We start from the raw sequence: 27,207 nt of genomic DNA, 5'->3' as shown, positions 1-27,207 counted from the left end.
CCATGCCTCCCGCCCAGGGCCCCTCTCCCAGGACCACATGGCAGGGGGGAAGGGACCCCGACATAGTATATATGTGTTTATATTTCCATCATGGATAACTGTACAGAGCTCATCACTCTGATCACAGAAATTACCCAAACTGGAAGCTGATCACTTTGAGCAGGTCCCGCTGCTTATGCAGAGCAATGCACATAGCAGCATCCTGTTTTCAGGACGGCATCCTCCCAGCCAGCAATGGTAGTTTGGTGTGCTTTCTCCTGTTTGGGGACAAAAAGCGGTATGTACAAAATTCTCATTGGTGCCAACATTAGATCATTTCTTCTAACTGACTGGGTAGTTAGAATGGCTGCAAAATCCATCTGTGCCAGGGTAACTGGATTGGGATAGAACAGGACTTGCCTAGGGCGGAAGTGCAGGGTGCATAATGATCTGTGCCAGTGGCTGGAGAGGACGTGTTTGGTACGGACATTAATGTGATGGATAGGTTGAAAGAATACTGAGAACCTTCAGGATTTCCAAATCAGGAAACCAAATTACAGTGTGATGTGGGTGAACTTAATAAAAAAATAATGATGCCAGTGAAACTGTAGACCTTCTTCATAGCGCTCCATCAGAACTGCAAAAAAAAGATCTTAAAAGGAACAGAGTATCAGTGTAATAAACTTTAGTGCACATTTCATTAGGCTTGTGCCAGAAAAAACAGCAGGATATGCTGTAGCAGTGATTCCGTTTCAGAATGGCAGCTGTGCTCCCATCTTGTACCAGTAGAAACTCTCCTATTCCACAAGTAAGGCAATAAAACCCATAACCATTAGTCTCTTGTCCAAATCTCTCTTCTGACCCTAAGCAGATTTCTGAAACAACCGTGGAGAAACCTGTATGACCAGCCCAGATTTTTCATCAAATCCAAGAGAATGCAGAGGAAGAAGACTCTGAATGGATCCTTTGGCCAAAGTGGAGTTATCTCCCAAGTGGGAGAAAAAGACACTCTTTAGAGCAAAATTCCTCCTCTTCTGAAGGTGATGCCTAAGTTTTTTCCATTGACTGGAGGGAGACTTATTGTTATAAATGTCTTTGCTTTAGATGTCTAAGATTGGATGAGACCACCCTACTTGAGGAGTATCCAGTAAATATGCTCAGTGAAGCCTCCTCTCTAATACCAGGATGAAGAGCCCACTATATATGCCTTGAAATATATATTGGTTGGGTGCTTCTGCAAAGTCTGTAGAAAGAATTCTAATGAGTTTCTAAAAACTGGACCTGATGCTTTTAAAATTATGTCATGTACCTTTTGCTGTTCAGTTTCAATGCATTAAATTTTTCAGTTATTTTGCACTGCTAAAAAAACAGTGAAAAAAATGGTGCAGTCATATGGTTCTTACCTACAATCAAGGGTACCTGAAGGAAATTAATTTGTGTTTGTTTGAATGCACTGAATCTTTCCTAAAAAGACAAAATTCACAATACATTTCCTGATATCCTATACATCAACATTTATGTTACACTCATTTTTCAGTGAAAACAGGCTTTATCAGTCCTGGTCATGCCTCTGTCTTAATTTGTAATGATGTTTTTCAAGGCACCATAATCTGAATAAATTGATGAAATGTCCCTGTGTACCTCAAAAGCACCTTTATCTTTTCATTACAATATAGGTGCTCTAGAGCATCCATCCACGCCAAATTAAGGTCCCGGATTGTAAAACTGACTTTACCATCTGCTTTGGGCATGGAGTTCAACCAAAAGCCTTCAGAGGCTACCCCCCATCAAAGAGTAGAATCTGTCTTCTAATACAGAAACTTGGCCCCCAGACTGGCACAGCAGATGAAAGCACAGGAATCAAAGGCAATTTGGGATTCAAACATATTAGCCAGAAGGAATAGATTGAAGAATACAAGAGCACATTTCTCTAAGGCTAACATGTGCTCTGATTTGTATCTTGCACTTTATCTCGGTGAGACTTCACAAGCAAGGTATGTGCAAGTACAGAATTTGTTGCTTTGCATTTTGAGCTGTACTTTTGATTCAGTTGGTGAGAAAGTCAGAAAACAATTAAGGAAGCAGTTGTTTGGGCTGGTGAAAAAGAACAAAGAAAATTATGGTGACAAACTAAATGCTCACATGTGAGCAGGGACAGATAGTCTCACCCAAATGTTCTTAAAGAGCAGGCAGAGATAATTACAGAGGCATTATCAATCATTTTTGACACCTCATTAAGAGCAGATGAATTGCTAGTGGACTGAAGGACAGAAGAGCCAAGAACAGCCAATAGTTAAGTAGGTAATAAACAGGAGAGACAGATGTGGACCTTTGAGGCAAGCTTCAATACCCAAAGAAACTATAAAAGGCTTTATTCCTATTGCTATGGCTTCCAAATGTACAGGTTTCTGTGCCTGTGGGAGAAAATACTCTTGGGTCCAAAGAGAGGCAGTAAGATGGGCAGGAATATGTCGAGCTCGTAGTTGCTGACTGAGAAGTAAGACAACCCCCACTCTCCCCCCAGCCATTCCTCATATGTCACCACCAAACATTACATTTTATATTTAGAATATATTCGGACAGAATACCGAACAAAGAAACAGTTATGATCAATAGAAGAATCCAGGTAAAGGATTAGACACATGGTTGCCCAGTGATGGTTAATCTAATTTAGGCAATCCTTGTACTGGGGAGTGATTTTGCATACTAGGACTGGATTTAGTTTAGTAGACAGAAGCACGCAAGCATAGAGGCTAGAGGTACAAGAATGGGCAGCCATATCCTGGCAGAAATAAATTAAACCATGCCCTGAATCTTCATTTTTCTTTCAAACAAATCCCAGGCTGAATTACTCGCATTGTTTTGGAGCCCTTGAATAGCATTCCAATATTTCTTTCCACTATGGGGTAAATTGTTTTGCTCCATTGATTTAACACAGCTCTTTTGGGTATTCTTTGTTAGGATATGTATGAATGTCCATTAAGAAAGAACAGCAACAGTACCATTAATAACCTGTGGCAGATGTTAAACTAATATAAAGGCAATGATGCTATGCTGATATATGCAAGCTAAAGATCTGTCCTACTGAATACTCTGAGAAGTCACTTGCCAAACCATATTATCTGTGCTTCATTGCCTTATTTTCTGTATGCCTGAGAAAAGCCAAAGAAAATTAGATCCTTCTTATACCACTCACAGCCAGGAAAGGATCTGTCATCATCAGTCATGAAAACACTTGAAATATGGATGCAGTGTCTTCATTGCCATGGTCTTCCACGTCTAGCTTATTACCTTGCTTTAGAGGACAGAGCATTTTTTTACTGTGCATGGGTTTCAGACATTTTTGTCAGCAGAGCATGGTGGGGTGGTGGAGAGGATAATGTGTTTTACTGCAATCTCTTCTTTGATTTAGAATTTTATTTACTTCATTTATTTTCAGGTACTTGATTTTTCTATGTATGTCTCACTATTATGCATAGACCATTAATCTATTCTGAGACCTCCAACTTTCAACTTTTGGTCATTCATAGCATTTTCAGTCATCTTTTGTAGCTATTGTAGTCTTTGAACTGTATGTTACTAGATTTTTTTAGAAATGTCAGGATATGACATTGGCAAGTGCCAAGTGATCCTCATTTCTTCCTCCAGAAGCCAGCAGACAACCAGGTCTGTGATGTGAAGTCTCACTCTTAGTTAGGACTGTTTTAAGCCCTTATTTCATTACAATTGTAGCTACTGTTTTCATTTTGTATCTAGGATGGGCATTAAACTAAAAAGTGCAGTTGCTTTCAATTATACTCTAATTTTCTGTTTCAAGATAGCTTTCATTTTTTGTGGCATCACTTAGTTGCCCTGCCCCCTTCCCCGCTGTTTTCTGCATTCAGAGCTTTTAACCACTAGAGAGTTATGCGGGGATAGGAATTAACAGACGTCATTTGCCTCTGCTTCTGGTAGCAAGACCAATTTCACTTAGTGAAAAAATTATGTTCTTACAAGTCAACTAAAAACTTCTGTCTATGGGGAAATTCTGGAAGAAGTTGCTGAAATTAATAGGACGCTCTTAGGGAGGTGCCACAGAGAAACCTTTTGTAGGCCTAGTCCTCCCTTCTCCTTCTGTATCTCTCAGTCTGGGGTTGGGGTTGCCTTAAGAGAGGGGGCCATTTGCTAGTGAGATGGAGGAAAGGCAGCAGACACAGACTGCACCAGCAAAGATAGCATTCCTGCGTGGAAGGGAAGGGTGTCCCAGCCCCATGAAGTCAGTACTAACAGGAGTCATGAAGACTCAAGTTAGGAGGGAGAGACAAGGACCCTGGCACCTCTGACACAAACCTGGCAGACACTGAAGGGTTCCTATGATGCCCTTTTCTAATGCCATGGTTAGGCTGAACTTGCCACAACTGTGGGAAGGTTGAGCAGCCTTGGGGTGAGACACCGTTGCGAAGGCAGCAGGGGAAACAACACAGATCCTGGGAATCACTGGTGTAGCTATAAGTGAGTGTGCCTTCATGGCAAGCAGGAGACAGGCTTTCCCAACCTCCCTTTAGTGAGGATGATCTCTGTGCTTGTTTGATGATGGGGTTTTGTTAGCTTCCATCAAAATGAATAGAAAGAAATGAAGAGCAATATGTGAAAGGCACGCTGGTTTATTGCGTGGTCATCCAAGATGCAGAGGTGAAGAACTATGAGCAAGGGCAGTGGGGGTGGTAGCCTCATTCTTCATTGTTTCCTCAAATTAGTTAGAAATCTTTCCTCTTTGTTAGCAGGAATTTCAAAGTGAGGGCAGCCTGCTCCCATACAAAGTATCCACATGAGCCAACAGGCACCCTTTTGGCAGATGAGGAGGTTTCCTCTTACTTAGCAGCTGAAAAATGGAATCTGATGAATTAAACTACCTCTTGTAATTAATCAACTGGCTTATTTATGCCTCCTAAACTCAAATTTGAAAGCTATCTGGAAACCTGAAGTACCTTGGGGATAAAATAATGGGCATTAAGGTTATTTTCTAGCAAATGAAACTTTGGGAGTCTGCCAGCAGTAGTCAGGCTTATTGGACCATACCTAATCGAAGCAGGGAAAGGCATGAGCTGAAGTCTTCGACTACCTGAAAGTTAATAGAGTGATGAGCAAGAGTGACCTCTCTCAAGATGTGAGATAAATAATAAATGGCCAGAAAAAGAGGTAAAGAGCTAAAAATAAAGTCCAACTACACTGTGGTCCCTAGTAGCAGTGGTGAGGATCATTTCGCATTTCAGTGTCTCCTCCACTTCATTGCAGGGAAAAATGTGTTCACAGAGCACCTCACTAAGCAGGTTTTTTGCCCCTTGCTGTTCAGCTCCAAGCTCTCTGTAATGAATGAATCAGCATTCTAGCAGAGCCAGGAGGGGAACTTGCACATCTTGGCTGGGAGCCATATGACACTGAGGAGTGTGGTTGGTCCTTCACATCCACACTGGGAAATTCCACTGACTCTGAGGAAGCAGTTGCCAAGCAAGGGCTGTGGTATTAGGAGGTGAAAATGTATTTGTAACATCTCCTTTTTAGAAGGGAAAAAAGAGATGTCTTCAATGAGAAATAGTCTGAAGAAGGTGTTGAAGGGGTTTATTTGACTCATGCTAACAAACTCTGGGACAGAACAAATTGGTTTTAAATGGAGGAGCTGGACACACAGTCCAACTGACCTGAAAGAAACCACAGGCAAGGAGTAGGTCTGTAGAAGAATGTGGGACTTTATGAAGCCTTGTGGTGAAAAGAGAGAGATGTGGGGGCAGGTTGCTGAATCCTCTGACTGCTGCCTTCAAGCTCGTACCTCAATGTGAATGGACACACACATATAGTCACATGAAAGGCATTTACTGAATTTGACCAATGTAGGGAATCCATTTTCCAGATTAAAGCAGTTGAGTTTGGTGACTGAGTGAAATGTGACAGAAATGTCCAAACCCCAGGGTCCAAATCTGAGCTGAGAAATAAAGAGCCCACCTCAAATTGCAAAGGAAGGAGTGACTTAAAAGGGAAGAAACACAGAATCACAGAATTGTTAGGGTTAGAAGAGATCTCTGGAGATCATCTAGTCCAACCTCAAAGAAAGAAAACATTCTGCACAAAGCTATTGCTTTTAAAAGAGAGTAATAAGATAAAGCTGTCCCCCTTGCTATGCACTGAGTAACAGCTCTGAAGGTACCTTCAGTCAAGGAGCAGGGGGAAACAGATTAGATTCATCAGAGAACTGAGACTGAGCAGCAGGGAGCTATGACAGGAACTGCAAAAAGGGAACAAGTCAGAGGCAACACACAGAGACAACGGTCTCTTCACAAATCCTCCTTCATATGAGAATTTCCTGTGAGTGGCTGTCAGGAAGAAAAGACAGACAGGATAATGTCGAGTATGATCATGCTGGGGATGTCAGAGCAATGATACTGCAAAACTTGGGGGAGAGAGAAGAACACTGAAGCAAATGGCAGAGTAGGGCTTTGGGAACATGAACTCGGAGGAAAGCAATTCCAGTACAAAGGGAAGCAGTGTTGTAGATGCACAAGCATCATCTTGGCTCCAGCAAATGCATTTGGGAATAAACACAAATGGTAAAGGCCATTCACCTTGGTTGCATTAGCAATCTCCACAGTTCACAATAGTGCAGTTTTGATTAATCAGTTGTGCTTGCATGTAACAAGGCCCAGGCCAACATCAACTTCCACTGGAACAGATCCTGCATGTCACTGCTGATTTGCCTGTGTGTTCCCTCCTTTGCCTGCTGACTTGGTCTTCACAGAGTGTGGGTTGAGACATACTGTGCTTGCCATACATATTTGTCCCTTTTTATTTGATACTACCACCAGGATGCTTCCCTCTGCTACTGCTATTGCAGGCTTTGTTTCACTGCAGAAATAATGCACGTCCTTGGGTTCTTTCCTCTTTCCATCACACGTCTTCTGTGTCTAGTCTCTGAAGGTGTTTTTAAGCACAGTGCTCACTCAGCATCTTCTGGCCTATGTGACATGTGAGAACAGAAAAAAGATATTTACTATTGACTCTTAATTTGGTCTTAGACAAGAGGTGAAAGCAAGAACCACAATGAAAGGCAGAAGACACATATTGGAAAGATAAAAATATTTAAGTTAGGCCATGTGTTACATGCATAGGAATCTAAGGTCCTCTTTTATGTAAAACTTCATGGCCATCTGGGTTTTTTGAAGTTGCTCAAATAACAGCTTCTGATGTCACCTACAGTGCCATTTTTTCACATGGCCACTTGTTAGCCTATTTCAAACATTGTTGGCATTTTAAGAGGCTTACTGGGCAGTTTCTAATTTATTTGAACTGTGTAAATCAACGAGTCAGAGGCTTCTCTTTGGTATCAGATTATTCTCTGTTAGTCTACTGCAAATTCCTCTCCTCTTTTCCATCACATTGTAACTACAGTCTTCCATTTGCAGGGAAATAATCTCACACAAGTAAAATTCTATCCAACTCCCAAAAATGCCAGGAATCTTGAACTAAGCTTTGCTTCTCTTACACTGCTTCACAGTCCATCTCTGACAGAGATGATATTTTTCCCAGTGAACGAAATAATGAGAGGCTTTCAAATCACTTGATTAATTTTACAGCTTTCAAAGCCAGCACTGCATCCCACAGCACACAGGAAGGAAGTCCCAGAGCTCTGTGCAAATTTTCCATTGATGCTGTTTTCACCTCCTAGCACTGAGCTGCAACAGGACCCAGCCCATTGCTCCTCCTGCAGCCCTCTGATAATGCCACTGGCGACACTTTTGTTCTGGAAATGTGACAGCCCCACCTTAACTTCAGATTGTAGTTTATAATCAGAAGACACAGAAAAACTGCGCCACCATATTTTCCATGTGTCACTGGTGCAAAGTTCAAACTGGCTTTTTTGGTTTGCCCTCGGTGTGTGGAATGAGCCTGTCACCTTTTGATATCAATCAAATGGATCAGTCCTCATTTGTAATGAGCAGGGAAAAAACTGAGAAATCACTTTCACTCATTTATAAGCAATATCCAAAGATTGCTAACAAAGACTGGATGAACAGAGCCTGGACTGCCTCCCTGCACTGCTTGCTCATCAGCCAGTGTGAATGTGTATTCTGTGCATGTGAAACACAATGAAAACACATCTGCTCCTTTTCATGTACACCACAAGTGTGACTGTGGCCCATGAGGGCCTTTTCCCAGTGCTGACAGGTGGCAGAAATTGAGTTGGTTGCAAGACCCTAAAAGTTAATGAAGGCAGACATCTGCAGCAGAGCAGTCTGTAGCTGAGCCACTTAGAAAACTCCCTGTGCAGCCAAGAAAGAGAGAAGACACTTCTGTGGAGCCTTAATTTAGATGTCTATTTTAGGGTGGGCTGAATCACACTTTGATGCCCATTCAGTCCTGGCCTCCCCTGGTCACCATTCAGCCCAGGTGACCTACATTCAGGTGAGTGATTCCCACCCCTGCTTTACCCAGGCAGATGAAGTGCCACTCCAGAAGAGCACTTTGGCTAGGTGATGTCTGTAGCGGAGCCGGCTCTGCCTTCCCTCTTGTAATCATGACTGCTTGAGAGGTTATTTTGGGGCACTTGGGAGCAGTTCAAATTTGCTCTCCCCAGTCACAGGCAGTTTCCTCTGTCTGGTTGTGAGCTCCATCAGCTACTGCTACTGGAAATGCAGTTTGCACCCCACTGCATCAATAAAGGTGAGTCAAGCACAGTAAGGGACTCTAAAGGCTCATTTCATTGATGTTTGCTATTATTGAGTACATACATAACATTCCTGCAAGCTGGAGACTGCTGTAATAAGGCCAATCTCAATAATATGGAAAGGCATCCTTCCAGGGAGAAAACACAATGGCTCACACCTCTTTCACAAATTGTTTCTTACTTGAAAGTTTCAGAAAACAAAGTTCTGTTTGCAGGATGTTTTCCTGGTGTTTCTTCCCTGCCTGGAGGGAACCTAGGGACAGACACAGACAGCTCTTCTCAGTTCAGAAAAAGAATACTGTGATAACTGTGATAACCGATTCAACATGCAACAAAAAGGATGAGTATGACCAGTGTTGTTAGAGCACAGACATCCCCACAGGTGGGGGTAAACCCTATAGGTAAACCAAAAACATAATCTCAAGTATAAAATCACCCTCACATGCCCATGCATTGGACATCTCCAAGAGACCCAAGTGGTAACAGGAGGGAAGATCTCAGAGTGACTCTTGTCTGTTTAATCAACTTAATGCTTAAGGAGTTTTTCTTCTACCACACCAAGCAACTTCTGTCTGACTAAAACCTATTTTTCAAGGCATTTTCTTCTTAACAGAGATGAAAATCAGAAACAGATTCACCATCCCTTTTTAAAAATTTGTTTCAAAGATTCATATCTCAGTGTTAAAAAAATGGTGGGTCTTCTTGTCCTACAACCCTTTCTGGCTTCCAAAATTTGAACTTGATAACCCCTGTTCTTGTTTCTTGCTGAACTCTTCTCAATAGATTAAGTATTCACTGTGCCCTACCTTTCTTTTTTCCCTACTTCAGCTGCTATCAAGCCACTTCACAATAAATAGCTCAAACCCTCTACGAATAAACCATTTTCTCATACTCATCAGGCTTCCAATCATCTCTGCACATTTTCATTTTCCAAAATGTTTTTCAAGATGCCTGCATCAGAGCTTCATGCAATAATTCAGTTTCAGTGAAATCACTTCCCTGCTCCTACTTGTTTATCTCATGTTTATGTAGCTGGGCATTACATTTGCTTGTATTGCCAGAGCATCACAGGGGGATTCTGCTTTCCCTCTGGCAACTCTGAGACTCTTCTCAGCATTGCTCCTTCCCCAGCTCTGCAGATACAGCCTACGGCCTGTGTAACTCAGCCATATTAAAAAGCTCTGTTTAATTACACTCCCTACACCTAAACTCCCTACATCATTTCATATAGTTATCATGTCCTTATCATAATTTCTATTCCAGCAGCACATGTGATATTAAGAGATTTGTTTTAAATTACAGGAAAGCTGCATTTAATTCCAGATCACTGATGAAATTGGTTGGTCAACACTGTTTCTAGTACATACCACCATGGGATGCCACTAGAAACACACTCATTCAGAGAAAATTTCATGTTAGCAACAGCTTTGCAATCTGCCATTTAGAGACTTCTAAATTAATCTTATCCAAGCTTTATTGACACTAATTGCTCATTTTTGCAACCTTGCCATGCAGTTGCTCATTTTTTAAAAACTCAGATTATCCTATGCCAGCAAATAGTACACATTAAACCATAGAAATTTTTTATGTCTATATGACAGTGTTTATCAGCCAAACACATAATTCATAGTAAAATCAGGCTGTATTGACAAGATTTTTTTTTTTTAACAGCATCATATTAACTGTCATGAAATGGTATTCACACATTTTACCTCTATTTACATCTTTGTTAATTAAATCTTGTTAATTTTTCTCTTATTTTGCAAGGGAATAAATCAGGATAGAAAGGTGATTGCCCATATTAACCCATTTTTATCTTTTTACTGTACCATCACCAAAGGATTGAAGCAATTGGCTGTATATTTTGATGCAAGTTACTCAGGTCTGATGATGTACAAACATTCCTCTTAAAGACATGCTAGAATTTTTCTTACTTTCCAGTGGACTGGAAAACATTTGAAGTGGCATAGGCTTATCACCTGCTTTTCTCCAAACACAGAATATTAATATCTATTGTCAACTTCTTTCTTTTTTTGTCTATTGAAGTTACGAACAGTCCTATTTTCACTTTGCAAAGGTGGTCTTTTATAACTTCATTTGTTTGTACTCTGACTCCAAGAGTCCTTCTTGTGCTAAACCTGGCAGACCTTTTTTTCTGTAATTTCTTTACTTTCCTTCATGTGTTTTCTACAGTGCTAAGTTCTAACTGGTAGCTGTGGTGTACCCCTCTCTAACACTGTTACAAAGCACCAACCCTGTGGTTTACATTTACTTCTTTACTTACATTAGGAGGTTTAAAGTAGAGAACAATTATACCTGTATAATAACAGCAACCCAGAGGGCATGAAAAGAAGATTAACACCATTTCCTCTGTCACAGTCTGGAAGAAAAGAACATCTTAAACTTCTCCTGGTACCCCAGTCTTTGACTTTGCTGGATGCCTAAGCCAGGTAGAGCACACAACACTAACTTACCCTTAAGAGGACCAATGGCCTGAGAGCAGGAGATTTCAGGCTTAATATAACACAAGTTGGGAACAAGTTTCTGAGTTGAAACCATCTTCATGCTCTCTGCAGCCCTGACCTGCTGTAACTCTACTGAAGACATTGAGGTCAACATTTTAGGTTTGTCTCCTAAGAAAATAAAAATATTGCAAGGATCCTGGAGCTTGGAGGCTTGAGCATTTTTTTCTTGTGGTTAAGAGTTCGTGTAGTGGCTGTTAGTTTTGGGTGACAACTGAGGTGTAGTGAGCTGTGCAGAGCAGCCATCATATTTAGTGGGATGGAGGGGTTGGTAGTCAGGATCACAGAGTAACTCAGGTGGGAAGGGTCAGGAGGTCTCTGGCTCAAACCCCTGTGTAAAGCAAGGTAAGCTTCAGACCACGTTGCTTGAGGGTTTATCCAGCTGTGTCTTGAAAATCCTCCCAGAGTGGAGACTGACTGCACAGCTTCCCTGGGAAGGATGATTTGCTGCCTGACTGTCCTTGCAGTGAAAAACTTTCTCCTTAAATCTAGTGAAAATCCAGCTGTCTGTGGACCACCTGTCATGCCCAAATATGAACAGCTTGGTTCCATCTTTTCAGTGACCTCCTTGTACTCACCAGGCAACTGCTGTTAAGTCATTCCAAAGCCATTGTATCCCCTGATGGAAGAAGCCCACCTCTCTCAGCCTCTCCTCACAAGGCAAGTGCTCCTGCCCTGATCATCTTGGACGTTCTCTGATGAACTTGCTCTGGGTAATCGGTGCCTTTCTTGTGTTGCAGGGGACAAAGCTGGACACAGTACTCTAGACGTGGTCTAACAAGTGCTGAGTAAAAGCTTTCTTCATCTAACAGCTGTTTTTCAGCCACAGTCCTTTTGTTTCCACAGTTTTTCCAGATCCCTTAAGTGGATTTCTCGTACCCTGCCTCCATTTTTCATGTCATTGCCACTTCAGTACAATTTGTTGCCCTGCTTTTGAAACTCTCATACCTCAGCCTTGCAGTTTGCCTGAATAATCAGTATTCAGAAACAACAGTGATATTTTGAACAGATGAGCATGGATCTGGTTTTGCTAATGCTGGCTGCTGTGGCAGACTATACAGCAGAAAGCAAAGAAAATCAAAAAGTTCTTCTGTCCCTTCCCAGAACAGAGAGTGACAATAATGGATCAGTTTCCTACAGCAGCCATGGGAGCCTTTTCTTTGCTAACAAAGTATGCCCTCTCTTCCCAGCCTACAGCAATTTGTATCAAGGAAAGCCTCTCAGCACTGCCTTGTTATTTATTCTGCCTGCATGGCCCCTCAGTGCAGTGGCTGCCGCCAAAGGCAGACTCAGGATGAGGCATTGCCAGAGAATGTTAAAAGCAGAAAAAGTCCCAGAAGCCACACAAATGGATGCAAAAATGTACGTTCTCTTCTCACTCCAGGAAAAAAAGCAGCAACTGTTAGTTGTACACAGGCTTCACGGGGCATTTAGGCTAAAGAGCCCTGAAAAGTCAGGGGAATCATTCCAGAAGTTGTGAAAATGGATGTGATTCTACACACAGAATATTGAACATTTCATTTTATGAGGGCTGCCTGCATCACTTGCTACAGTGGCCAGATAGACCCCTTTAAGATCCGACTTTTCTATTAGGCAAGGAGCAAACCTCAGCCATGGCCTCCAGGTTGGGGAGCTCTGAAGCAAATATGCACAGGAGCACCCAGTATGCTACAAAAACTGTAATTAATACAGGGATTAGGTACCCCTGCAAGGAGAGGACAGAGTACATAAAATTCAACAACTACAACAAGGCAAATTTTCATGGCATTCTAAGCTTGTTTGTTCTTAGAATTTCAAATTACCTTACCTGCCTTATTCCACATGCTCTGTCACAATCCCTTCTCAGACCCAGCCTTCTCTGTCCTTCCCAACTGGTGATCCTGGAAACCACCTTTCTTTCCCAGGGTCTCTCAGATTCTTCCTGGTAGCGTCCATCTTGGGTCTCTCCACCTGTGTGCTCTGAATCAAGAGCCACAGGGCAAACAAGGTTGAGATTCATCAAGCCAGTGGGAAGTTGTGCAAAGACGGAGGTTTTAGTGCTCTTTGACAGTGTGATTTGGAAAGTTTTCTGGGGGTAATTGGCAATCAGTTATGGCACTTAACAGCAAGACCACATATGACCATGTTGGGGTGCCTGTGGAATAGGTGCAATAAACACACGAAAATGAACCCATGTGATCAAAATCTGCAAGATATCCTGATGTGCAAATAGGAGGACAAGCAAAATTTTGGGGTTCTTATTTCTTATGAGCATGTTTTTCCCATCCTTCAGCTCAACTCATTCAACTATTTTCCAAAAACAACACTGTTCTCTCATCTATGATATCTCAAGGAAGTAGAACACAAAAAATAGAGAAGCTGGTGACATGGTGATTGGGATGCTCCATTTTAAATCAAGGCTGTTGGGCACTTTCAATACCATAATTAAGGATAATGCAAACCATTTTTGCCTACTGGTTTGCTGTGGTAGATCAGGATTTTCCTCAAAATCTGGAAGAATCAGTAATTGAAAAGATTATGTAAATCTGGTCAGCATATCACCAGCCTGGGAATGTATTTAATTTTAATCACTGAAACATGTATATTGACAGTTGTAGGAACAGACTGAAAGCTCATTAAGGTCTGTTCTAAACTGGGAGCTTAAAGAGGAATTTAGACCTGATCCTCATTTGCCTAAAGTAGCAATGAGGTATTTCAAGAAAATACTTTGTTGAGAACAGTGAGGAGAGAAACTCTGCTCAAATGAAATGGCTTTTTTATGTTATAAGATCTATTCCATACAATCCAGTGCACATAGAAGGTCATTCAAGCTCAGGGAAATATTTTTCCCATCACACTGTTGCTTGTATCCAATTTCTGGAATAGAGCAGTGTGCAGTGGTTGTGCCAACCACTGGGGAAAAATGTCTGCCCCAAACATGCACAGTTTGAATGCATCAGAACGCTAATAAACAGCAGGAGGCTGTAACCCTCGTGTTACAGAGGCTGACCCAGAGACACTGAGTGACTGTACTTGCCAAAGGTGACAATGGGAATCAACAGCAGCACCAGGCACTGTCTCACGGACTGGTTTATTGTCCCTGAAACTATCAGTCTCTGAAAGGACATCTTTCTCTCTGATTATTTTTTCTGAACATGCTTTGCTTTTTAACGGGTTGTGAAACATAATCAAAGAACATGTTCATTACTGATGTTTGTCCAAGAAGTTTCTACTAACATCAGCCTCTTTTCCTCCATACAATGCCAGTTTCACAGATCCATTTGCATCACATTGGGGAAGTCCTATTCATGCATCATTTGCAATATGAACCATCTGTTTTACTCAAAACAGAGATAACAGACAATGCTGTCTCAATACTGAAGGGATTCATTTTTTAATCTTTGTGCACATTTGTTAAAATAATCTACCTTTGAATTTCAAGCTAAAAAATACTGTCAGAACATACACTGGCCTGCAAAGATCATAGTGATTTAATTAAAAATGTATAAAATGTCAAAGTTGGCTTAATGCCCCTGTGGGAAGGAAATAGGGCCAAGTTTCCACCCGTCTTGAGTACATACTGGCTTATATGAATTGCACTGGAATGAAAACAATTTTTTCAATCAGAATTAATTATAAATTAAAGTTAATTAAGCTATTTACCTTTGATGGCAACACTGGCCCATACAAAACTATATACAATCTCTATTGTAATGCTGAAACTGTTCTATGGTCCATTCTCAGGATTTCATGTCAGAGGAACCAGTAGCTTCCTTTTCAGCTTCAGTAGAGTATTAATATATTCACATCTACAATAGTTATTCCATCTCAGCAGAGAAGTAGCCAATTTTTCCCTAATTAAAGCCTCATTATACCATCTTAATAGAAACACATAGCTCTCTTCCACCTCAAAACACTTGCTAAGTTTTAACAGTGCCCAAGGACACTCCATAAATCAGTAGTGGCAGTACAATTAGTACTGAGGATTTCTTGGCTCTTAGGTCTATATTCAGCTGCTAAGCCAGCTCTCAGTTTCCATCCCCTGCCCATTCTTTTTGGTCTATATCAAGTTTTGTAGGTCATAAATACATGCAATGTCAAATGAAGTACCCCTTATCACAGCCTGCCCACTCACTCAACAAAAAATATATGCAGAAAAGAAGGTGAATGAATATTCCTTGTCAAGGAATAAACCATTGTATATTTACCAAAAGATATAATGTGATATACTTACACCCTGAGGGTTCATGGGCTATTTTCTTCCCCTTTCTGACAGTATATTCCTTGTGGTATTCTGACAATATAAACTACTCTAAATAGAAAACAAGGAGCTAGTTGATTTTTTTTTATAAATGTGCCATATTTTTATTTAACATCCAAGCAACAGCTTCACAGATGGGGTTGAATTGCAAAGCAAGCTGTTCCCTAGCACCAGTGGAAAGACCTTCCCAGTAACATTAAAGGGAGATCTTCATGGACTTAAGCTTGTCCCTGGTTAACCTGGCACACAGTACAGCAGGATGGCTGCATCCCTCTTACTGTGTTGGTACCAGACAACAGGTTAAGGGATGGGAAGAACCACTCATGTCTTCTCTCTCTGCACCCAAACAGGCATAACCAGACAGATACATTTATTGGTATTAACTCTCAAGGTTTTCTTCCCTTAGATTTCTTTGCACCACCTGTTTCCACATTTTGTAAGGAACTATTTCACAAGGCAGTGTCGTACAACATGCTTGGTACTACTTCTCTTGGTGTCTAACCTAAACCTTTCTCTTACCTATTTTCTGCTATGACTGTGCATTTCTTTATCATTCTCTTCTCCAATTCTACAGCAAAATAAACTTTCCTTAGATATTGAAAGGCTCTCCTTCGTGAATGAACGGTGTGGGATGATCATGTCTCTGTCTCTGCTCATAATGTCCCTGAGCATGGAGCCCAGGATCCGATTTGCCTTTGTGACTGCAGCAGCACAATGGGGACTCGTGTTCAGCTTGTTGGCCAACAGGACCCCCACAGGAGAATCTACTTCTGCACCAGTCAACATTTCCTATAATTTTCTTCCAGGTCCAGCTACCTGACCTAACTCTAATAATGAGCAAATCTTCTTGTAGTCTCATCTTCATGTAATTTTAGATGCTCTTTCTTAACCTCACTTTCAAATCCTGATGCTAGGAAAATGCTTATTTTTAAATCTATTTTGCATTTAAAACCCCCCATATTAGTACCTCACTCCATCTGTCATCTCTATCAAAATTGGCATTTGACTACTGCATGTTTGATCTTGTTCTATAGTGTCCTTTGCTGTAATTTTCTTTCCAAAAGTCTTGGTGAATTCCAGGGGAGGAAATGCTCTCATCATCTGCACTGGGATTTTGTACAGAATCAAAATGAACAACTGTTCTCTCTTGTGTAGTGACACATTAATGCCAAATTTCTCTGCTTCATCTCCACAGATCTTCTTGGTTCTCAAATGACCCATAATCTGTGGAGCAGGAAGGATGAGCTGAAAGCCCTGGTACAGCAAAACTTTCCTGAACCCTACAGATTGCAGTGTCCCACTTGTGTAATCTGAAGATGTCACTGCTACATGGATAAAAGCAGCTTAGTTTAGAAGCATAGAAATGTTCAACTCATTAGATTTACCAGGCCTTCAACTGCCTTTCAGATGTGGTTCAAAGTGCTAGCTCGAATCAATGTCTGTTGGTAATTGCTCTGACATCCAAAATTTTTACTGAACCAGATATTATTTTGAGTCAAAAGAACAATTTTCTTTTTTTTTTTTCCCACAGGCACAGAAATGAGACAGATGCCCACCTACCCACTGACTCTTTCCCTTTTATTAATTTGGTGTTTTAAGGAGTGAGAGTCGGGGTGAGGGTGTGTGTTGGGCTTCTTCTCTTCTTTATCCATCTGGGTGTCTCACTGAGAGAAACTGTGTTTTTCTCCTCTAGTATATAACTGAATAAGTTCTACCTTCTGTATTGTTTTCTTTCAGTTCAATAAAAAGGATTGAATAAAATATGACATAAAAGTCTTATGATTATCTCATATGGTTTTTCAGACAACTAAATGACTGGTAAGACGTAGAAGTGAATGAGGAGAGAGCTCACTTTTATACCACAGCCCTCAGAAAAGTTTATTTTTCTGACAGAAGTTAAATCTGCATTTTTCTGTAAGGCTACCTTAAGCATAACCATCTTAAAGGGCTTATATCATGTTGTAGCTTCTGGGTATTTCTGTATTGTTGTCAGAATAAAGGTAATTCTGATGTCATGAAATGCCAGTAGCACCATGCCCAGCATAATGCAGGTAAACTAAAAGCAATGTAACCTTTAAAAAAACATCAAGCTGCTATTTAGCTACTGCACATATTAGCTATCTGGCACCTCAGGCTAGAAAAGTGGATGATGCAAGTGTCTAACCTTTAGTGCAAATATATTTGTTTGTGAATTTTCCAGGCTTTGTGACCTGTGGCTTCCTAACCAAACTTACCTTCCAGCACAGAACAACATGGATGGGATATTTTTCAAATCACGGGGAGGAAAAAAAGAAGGAGGTTTGGCTAGAGAATGGGAAACAGAAAAACCACATAGCAGGGAACAGGGAAAGTGATTCAGTCACTGCTTAATGAGAATGGGAGACATGCAAGGAGCTGATGCAAAGCATGACAGCAAGAAATATAAGGGAAATATAATGGAAAGTTGTTACATCAATTTAGACCTAGTCAGGCACCATGGACCCCATGCTTTTAAACAGCCTGTGAGTCCACATCCCCCTTCCTAATGTCCAGTCACCTGTAAGTTGAATATTGTAGGTTAAATAAATACGATTGTAAATGACAGCGTTTAGCTGTCTAATTACCTGTTTGTCCGTGTAATTTATTTGGCTTGCAAATCTATCTCCAGGAAGGTGGGAATAATTTAATTACTCATCAAATGCAGGAAAACTTGGCAGGCACAGGTGCTGAAAGTGTTTTCAAGCATAGTATAATGAGGTATTTTATTCAGGTAGTATTCTGACTGGGGGTTCCTTGATGGATTCTCAGTTGAAATTACAATGTATTGTTCTGCTCCATATTTGTTCAGCTCCATATTCACACACAAAACATATACTTGTTTCAGCTTTTAAAAACAACCTTTTTAACCAAAGAAGCATGCAAGATACTGCATGCTTGTTTCACTTGAATGTTTGTGCACACCGTGCTTTTTTTTGAGTCTGAGCAGAAGGCAACAGCCTATAATTAGTAATGATGAGAGATCTATAAATATGTTTAATATTCTTTTTGTTTTCCAGGAGATTGTGTGACTTTTGGTTTTCTTTAGCAGGAGAACAGCACATGATTCTAGTAAATGATATTAATGACAGACTCAGCCCTGCTCTTCAATAGCAAGAGATACTCTCCTTAAGACAAGGTAGGATAAATAGGAAAGGCATGTAGCTATGTCCAAGGGAGATTGTGATTGTGGAAAGTCAACTGTCTTTGGGCTTTGAAGTGTTTCTTTATAGGAGTGAAAAACTGAAAATATGAAAATGGAAAGTCTCTGCAGACTAGTGGGATGTAGGCAATGGTTGTTGTGCAATTCATTTAGTACTGGCAGCTGCCTTCCAGACCCTCTCCTGCCAGAACAGAGATGAGTTTATAGGGGAAAGGAACTTAATTCCCACAGTGGCATGTAGAGGTGTGGAGAAGCATTACACACACTTAACTGCATTATATCCTGCTTTCCTTATGTGATAATCCTCACACTATGCATATACGTAAATAGGTATTTGTTTTTAGCACAGCCTCCTTATCAGAAAACTATTTTGAAAGTCCCTCCAAATAATTTTCTAACTAGCAATTTATCTTCTTTTGATATAATGATGATTGTTCATGCAAATGCAACGCGAGCTGAACAGCGATATCTCTCCAGGATTAGAGCTGCTGAGTGTCCAGCCTGGGAGACCAGCTACAGTAATACCAACACATCCCTAAGCAGAAGGATAGCACCTGGCAATGCACAGAACACATGGTAACTCTAAACCCAAGATTACAGCCTTCTGCACCCTCCTTGTTCACCGTGTACACATTGGTGGCTCTCTCAAAAACAAGCCTGAAGCAACCTGACACACAGATTAGGAACCCACTACCTCCATCACAAACCTCCATTTCAGATGTAGGCAACCTGCAAGGCTTGTCCTTCTGTTCACATCTGTAGAAAAACACTTAATGGATTTGAAAAATGGAGGAGTTCTTTAAGACCTCTGTCTTAAGTATTCATAGTCCTTGGGACATTAGTTTGGAAAAAGTTCATTGCCACCAGTCTAAAAACAGTTCAGTTATTTTAAAGTTTTAAGTAGTCCTTTCTCCTGTGCCTTTGTAATTAACTGTTTATTTTATATAATTCACCTTACATCATTTCAGTTATATTTGGCAGGTGACCAGCTCACAATTGTTCCAGACTTTCTCTGCAATTTATGGAAATAAGTAAAGATTTCATTATCCACACACAGAGCCCAGTGGAGTAGCTCAGGCACGTACCAGAGAGAGGTAAAGATGCTGCAATTATCCTGCTACAAGGCATGAGGGCTGAAAATCTTGAGGTTGGGGACCTGCAGACACCTCCCCCCGCCCCCCCCCCCCCCCCCTTTCCCTGCCTGTGCTTTCAAAGCCTGCTTAGGATGGGCATCAGCCGTGCTGCCTTACACTGGGAATGGGACAGTGTCATTGAGAGCATCCAGGATGAAGTGCCAAGTTTCAGCTAGTTTTGGAGTGACACCAACTGCACTCAGACACAGTTCTCTCATTGCAGCCTGTCTGGTGCCTGGCTATAACCTGTTAGAGTATCCTTTCCAGCTTGGGTCCCAGAAGGAACCTGTACACGCTGCTCTTGTGCATCTCCATGACAGATATACTCAGCATGGGCTGGGTTTTTTTAATTCCAAACTGCTTCCAAGCTGCTGTGTAAAGCTGCTATGTGTAACACAGTCTGTCTGTCACTGATACCCAAGAGCATCCTGATCCAATATTGGAGGGGGCCGTGAAGCTTCAAAGAGGTTGACCAGAGAGGTTGTGGAGTCTCTCTCAGTGGAGACACACAAGAAACATCTGGACACAATCCTGTGCCATCTGCTCTGGGACAACCCTACCTGAGCAGGGAGGCTGGACCAAATGACCCCACTTTGGTCCTTTCCAACCTGACCCACTCTGTGATTCTGTGATTCAGTGAAGTCAGTGTTTGTTTGAAAAAATTCCAGGCAAGTAAAAGACATCACACTGCAGCTCACTTAGCATGACTATATACCATTACCATGACCAGGGACATTTTTTGCCATGATCTCAGTGATGATCACCTGCCAGTGTCACTGGGAATATGGTACTGTCGTGGAAGTGAGAAAGACACAGCAGAAAAAGAACATTTGAAGGAAATTACGGTAAGAGAGGAGCATAGGTTATAACATGTAGTGCATAAACGTGAAGTACTTGGCACTGTCTGCTGGCACGCACAGAGACTTACTGTCCCCAGTCCAGTGCAGGTCTGGCTGCTGGTGGTGGAGCAAGAATTCTCCTCCCACTGGCACTGGCTGCTGGCACCTGGTGAACTGGTCAATCTGACATCAGGAAATGGCAGTGACAGATCAGTGTTTGTGCCTGATATGCTTACAGCCACACCAAGCCAGCTGTTTTCCACATGTCTCTGATATTTGCTCTCTCCAGCTCATTAGCTGGTGGTCAACACAAACAGCAGTGGTATGAGGCACAGCTCTGTGTGACACTGCTGGTCTCATGTCTCACCTGCTGCAGGTGAGGTCTCATGTCTCACCTTCCACTGATGCCAGCCCTGCCCATAAGGGAGCTGTCCTGCCTTCCTTGGCTCCCAGGCAGCGCAAAGCCCAGGGAGGTGGGGCAGAGTCATCTCTCTCCCCATCTGTGTGAGGCTGAATACGCTTACCATAGCCTGAAACTTCACTCTAGGGACACCAGGAGCTGCACAACAAGCTTGTTACATGCAGATAAGGCAAAAGTCACATTTAATTGTGCATGAAATAAAAATGGACCCCCAGGTGGAGGTGGCAGGGTCAGGCAGCTGAGCCAGCCTTAGTGGGGCTCTGGCACTGCATCCTAATGCCAGTGCAATTTCCACAGCCTCCAGCTCCACAATCACTCCTTTGATGTGACTCAGTGATCTTTTCAGGTGGGTAATTCCACAACCTGATCTGCTTTAGCACTGGAAAAGGTTTTTATACCTGACCTGAATCTCTGCTTCTTTACACAGAGTTGATGAGCCTTCATTTTATCCCTCACAGCTTTGTGTAAGGGAAACTGCTTTTCTCTCACGTCTTTTCACATTTCAGATGTTTTTACAGCATTATTATATTCGTGTGGATTTTGGCTTTTTATTGAAGTGATATGACAGAGGGGAAGAGAGGGCATACCAAGAAAAGACTAGATAGAGATCTCCATATTAAATTATGGGGGAAAGTGAGCAAATATTTAGTGTGTGTATATGCATATGTTGAAGTAAATACTTATAGGAGGATGCTGTATTTTTGTATTCATAACAGAATACATAAACATACATAAGTAAAAATTGATTTTCATCATAAAAATGTTTCCTTAGTTAGCTGCTCTTTTAATGCTACATGAAAATTCTTCCCCCCTTAAAAAAATGGAATTCTGAATGCAGCCAAGCTCAATTAAAACAAAGTCTCTGTGAGAGAGGACCAGGGAGAAGTTTACTCATTTATATGTCACTTACTGAGTTTTGTGAGCATTTTTTTCAGAGCAGCTGATCCCAGAGCAGGATACTGGCACAGATGCCTCAGTGGCCTGATCCTATACAGCAGGCTTTATCTCTCTGCTTTTAATCTAATTTATAGATCATCAAGAATACAAACATTATCTGAATACACGGTAAAGGAGTCACAGAGCACAGCAGTGTGGGCCAGTGCATGAGCAGAAGCCCTGTAATCTCCAGTGCCCATTTGTCATAATGTCTTTAGCTCATCTCTGTGCTTCTGCAGCCAGTAAAGCTGGCTATCTCTAGGCACCCTACCAGACACCAGATACCCAGTGCTTCCCACAGGCGTGGGATAAGTGATGACAGCTTTGGCAGTGGCTCATATCCTGATCACGCAGAGGTAGGGGATGGCACAGCCCTGGGCTTTACTCATCCTGACCCTGCATCTCTGCTCTGCACAGAGGACTTGTGCCCAGATACTTCTTAATGGGTGAATAGAGCTCAGACCCACACTAAAAATGGCTCAGGCATACACTGGACAGGTGCTAATGCTGCTGTGTTGGGCTTGTGCAGGCTACACATTTTGTGTGGCCAAGCAGGGCTTTGGGTCGCAGATAGCCAAAAGTCCACCACCTCCCTCGGGGGGCCAACTGCTGACCCATGAGACTGCTGACCACTTTCCCCTCCCCTTGCAGAGTTTACCAACAGAGCCTCTCTCCGAGGCAACTCATCTCTATGCTCTTAGCTGATCTTCTCAGGGTTTACACTGCAAAAAAAGGTCACAATTGCGCCATTCCCTGGGTATGAAGAAAACTCAGTGGTTTTCTTTCTGTGAAGCCTGAAAGGCATTTCAGATCTTGAGCTGCTGGAGAGCCAACAACCCTCCCCATGATTTAATTTACAAAGGCACTGACTTAATTCCCAGAAGGCAGTGATAATGCTGGCTTTAATCAAGAGGGCTGTGCCTAAGAAGAATAAGAATTCCCCTCCAACTAATTTTTACTGCCTAGTTACATGAGAGCAGAAAGCCCTGCTGAGAGAGGGTAGGAATGGTCTCTCCCCCCCGCCCCTGGTACAGCCAGATCTGTCCTAGTGGGACAGATCCATGACTGCTTCCCACCAGCTTTACTTCAGTGTAAATGTACTGACCAAAAGAGCTCATCTCTTCAGTCTCAATAAGCTTATTTTACCTGTACTTCCTGCAGCTAGTTCGTGTTTTAATGCTACAATGCTAAGCCTAAATGACAAAATGATCAGAGGGGAAACCTGGGGGAAAAGTAATGATTTCTAGCTACTCAGAGTCTCCATTCTGAGGGAATCATTTGCTGTGTTTGGAGGTGCAGGTTTCCCATATGGCAGGGAGATAGGGGAGAGCTGGCATTTCCAATCATCAGCTTCTGAAAGGCAAACTGAGTGCAGCCTGTCTGCTAAAATCTGGCGAGGACTGAATTATGCAGAGAAGAAAGGAGGACTGTATCATTTGCACAGCATGCTATATATTTTCTTTCTCTGTGTTCTCGTTATGCCTCAGCAGTCTTCTCCACCAAAATACTGAAATACAATCCTTCCTTCTGAGAAAACAGTGAATAATTCTTTTCTAGATAAATTCAATCCCAGGAAAGCCACGGATCTTAATGGCAGAGTAGCTGATTGAGCTAAGTCTCAATCCACTTAATGGCCAAATAATCCAAAGTCTGCTATTAAAATTTTCATCAAATGATGCTGGCAGGGAGAGACAGACTTTTTATAACAGTTATTGCATGAGACCATTCCCTTAAAAACAATGCTTTTCCATAGCCAGCATGCCTCTCTGGCTGATTGGACCTTGCATATTGCTGCAAGTGCCCCTCCTGTTAGCACTGTGGCAAGTGAGAGCTGCTGGCAGCGTGTGGGCCGGCCAGCAGCGTGTGGTGTGTGCAGGGCAGACGGCTGCTGTTGTCAGCCACCTCCAACGCCTCTCCCACAGCAAATGTCACATAAGGGAGAACTGGAAAACACATTTGACTTACAAAACTATTCCCATTCGCCTTCTGTAGAGCCTGGTGCTCTACCTCCTCTCTGCTAGTGGCCTGTATTTACTTTTTCTGCCTTCCATTCCCACCCCACACCAAGAGGAAGGTGACCATTCAGGCCTGGGCTGACACTACACCTACTTTATTACCTGTTTTCTGCATTGACAAATGTATCTATATTAAGGCATCTTAAATACTATACAAATATAATACATCCATTATGTTTTGTATTTACTATTTTAAGTTTTAAATTTGTCTATATTAAATATTTATTTTCCCTAAGGTTGATGTATTCCTCTGTGATTTTATCATCCTACCTGCATTTCTCTTGTTTCTCCAATAATAAAAATTGTCAGAACTGAAGGGAGAGTTTGGCCACTTAAGGAATGGCTTCAGTATTTCTAAGAGAGCTGCTGAGAAACAAATTTGTATTTGATATGATTCCATATTAACAGAAGTTGACCTTATCTGAGCACAGCCTTAAAAGGAAAGTCTGTTCAGTCTCAGGCTTGAGAGTACACAGACATGTGGACCTTATGTAAGTAGTAATAAGTGTTTACAACATTGGTCAGATATCTTCATTGTTCTTAGCTGTACTTTTGCAATACTTTTGTTTGTTCAATTTCCTTTCTCTACTGTAATCTTAATGTAGTCATAATGGATTTGATTATATGTTGTTGTTCTTTCTTGGCTTATTACAAACTGCTGGCAAACAATCCATGGCTCAAATGGACTCCTGCAAAATTGGCTGCTTAATAATGCCAAATAACAAACAGGTCCTTGGTGAAGAATCTGTAAACTGAACAAAAGGACACATCTCTGCAGTATGCTAAACAAGCCTCTGCCTGCAGTTAGCAGCATGACTGACAGGTGAAGATAAAGGGCAGCAGTAGAGAAAACAGTTCTTTGAAGCTTACACAAAATCCCTCTTTCTACAGAGCATGCATCACAAATGTAGCAGAAATGCTAGGGACTAGCACACAGGATGCATGAAAACTTCTTTGGCATGACCTGGATGTCTGATTTCAGCCCCTCTTAAGAATAACACCCTTATCCCAAACTTAAAACTATACAAAGCCTCATAGTCTGTTTGTGCTCTTCTCCTTCTGGGAGCCAACAGTCTCGACACAAGATGCCTATTTGTGAGTCATTGGATAAAAGAGACACCAACGGGTATCTGTCTGGGATTTATAACAGCTCTGTGAAAAATCCAGATCCTCATTTCCTTTCCATTTTTTCAGGCACTTATAACAAGCTCACTTTTGGGTCAGATGCAATACTACATTCAATCCTGGGATTTTATTTCCTTTAAAAAAAAATTTTAACAAAAAAGTTAAAATAAAGCATCTATTTATTAATTTCACTTCTGAGACAAGTTTGACACCTCCATCACTTTCATCTGCCATCTCTTGCGTTATGCTTGGCTTGTAAACACTTTGGGCCAAAGACAGGTGTGCTCTATAGTGTTTTCGATTGCCACAGTAATAGGAATAGAAAATAGTAATTATAATCTGCTGGTGTTTGTTCATAATAACAAATAAATGCTGAATGTTTCCTCAAGTGAAAAAAACCACCATGTCTTGCTTTATAAATCCTTAGATTTGAACTAATCACTCATGGAGTCATTTTCTCTGCATCTATGTGATTTAGACTTGCATCCCTGTGGAGGACACCTTGCAAGCACAGACCAAAGTTTATTTGGCAAAACAGAAGCATGTGTACTCCTAGTGCTGGACTGGGCCTCCAGGGAGCAAGTGATGGTTGCCCAGACACAGCTGGGTGACTCTGCGCTGATTAAATTGAGGGGTATTAATGCTAACTGTTTCTTTAATCTGCTCTCATTCATACTGAGTCTGAGCAATGGTCTGAAACATCACTGCACTCCCTGGAGCAGAGAGCCCTCTGTTAAAGGACTGGATTATAGGTCCAAAGAGGAATTTCTTCAGCCTTACCTCTCTGAACCAGCCAACACCAAATCACGCATCAACATAAAACCACAGCACACTGATTTTACAGACACTGATACATTTCCCAAACAAATCCATGCAACCTTTTCAGTTTTCTCCAAGTCTTAACTGAGTTGTGTTATTGTGGCTGTAAGCAGCACAATGTGTAAATATTAAAATGTCACCTCACAGGAAGCGGAACTCTGTGAGACACCTGGCCATCAGTAGGACAGAGAGAAAATCATAGAATGGTTTAGGTTGGAAGGAACTTTTCAGGTCATCTCATACAAACCCCCTGCAGTGAACAGGGACATCTTCAACTAGTCAGATTGCTCAGAGCCCCATCCAACCTGACCATGAATTTTTCCACAGATGGGGCTTCCACCACCTCCTGGGCAATCTGTTCCAGTGTTTTATCAACTTCATTGTAACAGACTTGTTCCTTGTAGCTAGTCTAAATCGACCGTCCTTCAGTTTGAAACCATTGCCCCCTGTTCTATCACAGCAGGCCCAGCTAAAGTTTTTCACCCATCTTTCTTGCAGGCCCCCTTTAGGTACTGGAAGGGGCTGTCACATCTCCCTGGAGCTTTCCCTTCTCCATACTGAACAACACTAACTCTCTCAGCCTGTCTTCCTAGCAGAGGTGCTCCAGCCACTTGATAATCTTTGTGGTCCTCCTCTGGACCTGCTCTAACAGGCTCATGTCTTTCCCACACTGAGGCAATGTAGACATGTAGAAGGTCATTGTGACATGTAGAAGGTCAGAAGACTCAGGTAGTTTCTTCCTATTTAAAATATTTTGGAATAGAGGTCAGGTATACAGTCACTTTGAAAAGAAAATCACCCAGATCCCGGGATCTGAACACACTATCCACTGCCATACAATGCTGGCACAAATGCTGGCATGTTCCTGTATCGCTAGAGTTTAGCACATAGAAACAGCAAATGTGCCATGACCAATTTTATTCAGCAGCATTTACAATCCCTGATGCTTTTTCGCCACACACAGTAATTTCTTACCAAGGCTGTCACTGGAACCTGCAGAAGCTGAGTTTACCTGGCTGCTGAAAACACTGGAAACAGACCAAAAGAACCTTTTCTTCTTACAGGGATGCTGGAGACCCATCTGAAACACAGAACTTACCTTTTTAGGCGTGTCTGTCTGGATAGTGTGTTCCATCCTCCCTGTGTGTGCACAGTCTTGTTCTTCACATAATCAAGGGTAGGTAAAGAGCAGATGACCCATGTGGCTGATCTTTGCCCAGCATAGCAGCTCATGGTCCTTCAGCCTGTATGGGGTAAAGTTATACTCACTGACACTCAGTGGGAAAATTTAAGCTTCTTTCCATG

At 41.8% G+C, this 27,207-nt stretch overlaps 1 long non-coding RNA gene across 1 annotated transcript; it reads right to left on the bottom strand.

Moving 5' to 3' along the window:
- Positions 1-27,207, bottom strand: LOC125325013. Its single transcript, XR_007203170.1, has 4 exons — positions 27,002-27,207; positions 13,004-13,155; positions 8,856-8,927; positions 1-6,965 (listed from the first exon to the last, which is right to left on the bottom strand). It is a non-coding gene; the product is annotated as an uncharacterized LOC125325013 (long non-coding RNA).

Source organism: Corvus hawaiiensis, chromosome 1 (assembly GCF_020740725.1).
Source record: "Corvus hawaiiensis isolate bCorHaw1 chromosome 1, bCorHaw1.pri.cur, whole genome shotgun sequence".
Lineage (NCBI taxonomy): Eukaryota > Metazoa > Chordata > Aves > Passeriformes > Corvidae > Corvus > Corvus hawaiiensis.
This window is presented reverse-complemented; position numbering and strand designations above follow the sequence as displayed.